Here is a 5,342-nt window from a genome sequence, read left to right on the forward strand (position 1 = left end):
AGGCAACTAGTCTCTGTGCCGACTCCAATCTGCGATCTCATGAGCATGAGTGTCAGCAAGGAAGTGAAGAAGGCCTGAGATACCAGTAGCTCTCAGTAAACAATGTTAAAATGTGGGTCTACGGCCATGCCACCCTGAACAAGACCAGTCTTGTCTGATCTCGGAAGCTAAGCAGGGTCGGACCTGGTTAGTACTTGGATGGGAGACCACCTAGGAAGACCAGGTGCTATAGACTTAAAAAATAAGGTATAGTAAACTGACAAGATCCTTGCAATCTGTGAGGTCAACCAAGGGTTGCCTTGCCTAAAAATAATAAAAACAAACAAATAAATAAAAATAAAAATAATTTTTTAAAAATGTAGAGATAATGGAGATAATGATATGTTTTTTAAAAAGTATGTGTTGGGATTTTTAGGGAGATAAGGGACTAAGAAGTAAACAGCCAAGGGGGTAAAGGAGAGAAAATAAAAAACTTTCTAGTACATACTTCAGTGCCTATTTCCTCCAGCAGGCTGTGCACTCTTATCCAGCTGCTCATGACTCACAGCTAGCTGCCCCCTTCTCCTAAGAACATCCCTAGGCTAGATGGCATCTCCTCACCCAGGATGTTGAGCCTTCCTCCCAAAGCTTCTTTATGGCCAATGGTTGACAGGTATAGGAAATAAAAAGGCAGCCCTTTTGCCTCTGAGAGGGAACAACTCCGCATTGCAGTTTATATTCTAGGGCTCTCGTCTGTGCGTTAGACCCAAGATCACATCTTTGCTCGGTTCCACTTTTCCACCCCATCTGGTTTCACAACACTGCTTCTAGAGAATTTTCCTAAGGAACACTTCCTCAGTCAGTCACTTTCAGGCTTTGCTTCACAGAAACCTGACTTAAAAGAAGTCTTGCATTTTCTGTTATTTTCATTTTCCACAGGACCTAATAAAATACGGAGTATGCCATCAGTGCATAATAAATGTTTGCTAAATTTAAAAACAGATAAGAGTTGTTAAAATGCTTAGAGAATGCTCTCTATTAACATCAAGAAATACCATGTCATATTTTAGCTTTCAGGGTACTTATTTCTAATTAAATAATTTGAGTAAAACTGACAGAATAAGATTACATATGCATATGCAATTATTTTATTTGTACTTTATGAGTAAATAATTCATATTTTATAATGAGTCACTTTCTATGTTTAAGATAACTAACTACACATATGTGTCACTTCTTGATCTATAAAACAAATAAGAAATTTTCCAAATTAACTTGAGTACTTTTTGCCTCCTCTTAAGACTCTTAGTAGATACCAATGAATATGCTAAACTTTATCATTTGCTATCTCCCATGACATTTAATTTCAGTCACCTGACTACCCAGGAATGTTGAGAAAAAAATTGATTATTTGCTGAGGAAGTGCATTTTAAACCTAATGCACATGATGGGATGAGATAAGGCACTAGAATATTCTATGCTTATTTGAAAGCCCATAATTATATTTGACTTCCCTGGGAAAAAATACTAATTAGGAAATTCTATTCTCTATCCAGTTCAGAAAGCCTGATTTTTTTGTAGTATATAGGGATAAACCCCGTCCTTTCCATCCTGTCCTTTCCATTCACTCCAATGCTTTTCACTCGTTTTCATGAAAAATTTCACAATTCTTTTGGGCGTCATCTAGTCTACATTTTTTAGTTTGGGCTCATGCACTTTCAGGTTTTATTTCATTTTGTTTTGCCATTGAACTTTCCATCCTATTAACCCCATGTAATATGTTTCTTGCTACATGCTTTATGATCACATATCCATTTTCAATTGCCAATATAAATGAAAAATCCTCACTAATTAGAAACTTTATTATAACCATTCCAATGAAATATAACTGGAAATCATTAGCCTCGCTAATTTCATAATATTATTTCAAGATTACCATACTGGTGAATCTATTTCAACATTATTAGAAGTATTGGGCTAGGTATTACTTGCAAAATTAAGCTATCTGGTCATTTTCCTCAGTTCTTGTATTTTTTAAATGAAAATTTCTGTATATATTGGTCATTGACTATGCATAAGTTTCTGTGGGAAGAAAGATGTGTGAGAATCCCCAGTACTTAAAAAGCTCACTGTCATCCCGAAGAGAATCACATATATGCAGTACATAAGGTCACTATCAGAATTAGACAATAAATTATGAAATAAACTTTCCTTTGGTCCTTTTCTTTGTTCCCCACTGCTTACAAAATCAAAGAAATGCCATAAGCTGGCACTTGTTAACCTCTAATCCTTGTATTTCTGCTGTTCATATTTTCTTGTACTTATTACTAAAAAACAGTCATCCAAAAACACTGTAGCAATGAGTGGAAGATACAGAAAAGTAAAAGGAAAATCTCCTTAATTACAGTACCAGAAAAAAAAAAAAAACATAATTAACATTTTGTTTTATAAGCATCTTGCCTATTTCTATGTGTACTCAAAGTTATATTTGATAGCAATACCAAAATGAATGTTACTTACCCTCACTTCCCTGTCTCTTTACAGCTGTTTTTGCCAATGCTTTATGCCATTCCATTGTATGGATGCTCCACAATTCATTTTACCAATCTCATGAGATTAGACATTTAATGTATATCAAACTTTTTTGTTATAGTGGTCTGATAACTTCCATTCACATGAATCTTTATGCACACACCTGACTATTCTTAAAGAATAAACACCTAGAGGTGAACAATTGCCAAAAGAGATTGAACTTGTTTTCATTAGCTTTTAGGCCACTTGTAATTTGTTTTGTCCATTCGTCTATTAGTAGCATTGTATTTTATCTTAAAAATAAACACTTTGTTATTATATATTTGTTTGTAATATATGTAAAATTCATATCTCAGTTTATATTTTTTGATTATTTCAATTATTTCTTGTTATATAGGAGTTCATATATATACATATATACATTTGTGTGTGTGCTACATTTATCTCTATATTAATTTGAGTTTTTTGATTATTTAAATTATTTCTTGTTATATAGGAGTTTATATATATATATATGTATATATATGTACATTTGTGTGTATGCTACATTTAGGTCTATATTAGTTTTGGGTTTTAGACTTAGGTCTATGATCCACTGAGAGTTAAATTTACATATAGGTGAGATAAGGGTTGAGGTTTTGTGTCTTTTTGTTCTTTATTGTTTTGCATATAGATATTAAATAATTTCAACATCATTTGTTGAAAATATATTCTTTCCCTTCAATTACTTTGGCATTCCTGATATATTCTATTAAGTTTTATGTCAACGGAACAATATTTTGATTACTATAGGCCTATAATGAGTCTTAAAATGAGGTTAAGTCGTCCACTATTGTTCTTTTTTCAAGTTCTTTTAAACATCCTTTATGTTTCCATAAAAAATTCAGAATCAGTTTGTCAATTTTTGCCAAAAAAAAAAAAAAAAAAGAAAAGAAAAACACTTTCGTAATTTTTATTGGGAGTAAATCTAGATGAATTTAAAGAGATCTGACATCTTAATATTAAATTGTTCAATTCATGATTATGATGCATTTCTTTTTATTTAGTTTTTCCTTAATTTCTTCATTGGTTTTATATTTTTCAAAGTACTGGTTTCACATTTTTAAAATTATTTGTATTTCACATATTTAATTCTATTTTAAATATTTTAAATTTTACTTTCTGCTTATTTGTATCTAGTGTATTGAAATTCAATTGATTTTTTTTTCATATTGATCTTGTATTCTACAACTTTACTAAAATCACTGAATAGTGATAGTAGTTATTTTGGTAAAATTCTGTTGAATTTACTTGCATAGATGATCAAGTCATCTTCAATAAAAGTTTATCCTTTCCTAGTCAGTGTATTTTTTTATAGATATTTATTTTCATATTTCATTGGATGGAATGCTTAGAGCAAAGTTGACATCTTTGCCTTGCTACTGATTCTAGAGAAAAAAACATTTAGTTTTTCACTATTATAAATTTTAACTGTAGGTTTTTTTCCAAAGATACCCTTTTTATAGGTTTAACAATTCGTCTTCTTTTTTGTCTGCTTGAAATTTTTATCATTTTTTAATCAAAAATAAATGTTCAATTTTTAAAAAATGATTTTTCTGCAATATTCAGATGATGTTTTTTTTTTTTTTCATTTTTAATCAGAATTACACTGATTTTTCCAATGTTAAACCAACCTTGCAGTCCTTTGCTATATTTAACTTGGTCATAATGAATTACCTTTTGTGTTTTTTGTTAGAATTTATTTTGTATAAGTTTGTTTAGATTTTTACTTCTATGTTCATAGCAATAATTCTCTACAGTTTTTCTGCAATATTCTTATCCGATTTTGGGGTTAGAGTAACTAAGGTCTTACAGAGTGATTTGGGGAACGTAACCTATTCTTTCTTCCTTTATTTATTTACTTTTGGAAGAGTTTGAATAAAGTGCTGTTATTGCTTCTTTAAATGTTCGAAAGAATTCAGCAATGAATCCATCGAGCCTGTAAATCTCATTTTTTAAAATGTGTTTGTTTGTGTCTATACAGCCTTAAAGTTTTTAACTAAAAATCCAACATATTTATGGTTATAGAACTACTCAGGTTATCTACCTCTTCTTGAATGAGATTTGGTAGTTTGTGACTTTCAAAGAAATTAGTATTTATTTAATCTTATATTGTCTTTACTAGATATATCAGTATTCATCAACAACTCTAGCACATATAAGGTATCTTTTCCTCATTTCTAAAATTGATGCTGGTCATTTTCCTATTTATATTCTTAGCCTTTGCAATTGGATGATAAAATGGGAAAAGAAACACATGTCATATAGATTAATTGTTCATCTGAGAGTCTTCCAATAACTTTTCAATCTATCCAATGGTTACTGAATTTCTGTGTGCCCTGTCTGCCATATTTCCTTCTTCTCCATGGACTGAGTTCTTTACTGGCATGGTTTCATATTTCCCATTGTTGGGACACAAAGGGTTTTAACTAGTACACGGCCAGTTTTTATTTGTAATATTCATATTGGCAGGCTTAAGGTTTGAGTCACACAGGACCTTAGCATTACTCAAGACCTGGGATGGGTGACATGCTTTTGTGCCCAGTCCCACAGTTAGTAGTTGAATATTTTTAGATCTCATTTCACAGAAATGACAACTATGTGATGTCAGCCTTTATGCAGGGAGCCTAGTTCTATTTTCTGCTATTCACACTACCCATTTTCTCTGCCGAGGTTTCTGTGCGGGCTTTGAGAACCCAGCTTTTAAGTCAGAGACTGATTCTGGGTCTTTCTGCTTCAATTCTAGTTTACTAGTATGGGTTTGAGTTTCTTTCTCATTTCTAGAACTTGGA

General features: G+C 31.7%; 1 pseudogene; it reads left to right on the forward strand.

The window, feature by feature from the left end:
• Positions 1–116: 116 nt before the first annotated feature.
• LOC111737751 lies at positions 117–235 on the forward strand (annotated as a pseudogene).
• The last annotated feature ends 5,107 nt before the right edge of the window (positions 236–5,342 follow it).

The sequence above is a fragment of the Pteropus vampyrus genome, unplaced genomic scaffold (assembly GCF_000151845.1).
Source record: "Pteropus vampyrus isolate Shadow unplaced genomic scaffold, Pvam_2.0 Scaffold30, whole genome shotgun sequence".
Taxonomy (NCBI): domain Eukaryota; kingdom Metazoa; phylum Chordata; class Mammalia; order Chiroptera; family Pteropodidae; genus Pteropus; species Pteropus vampyrus.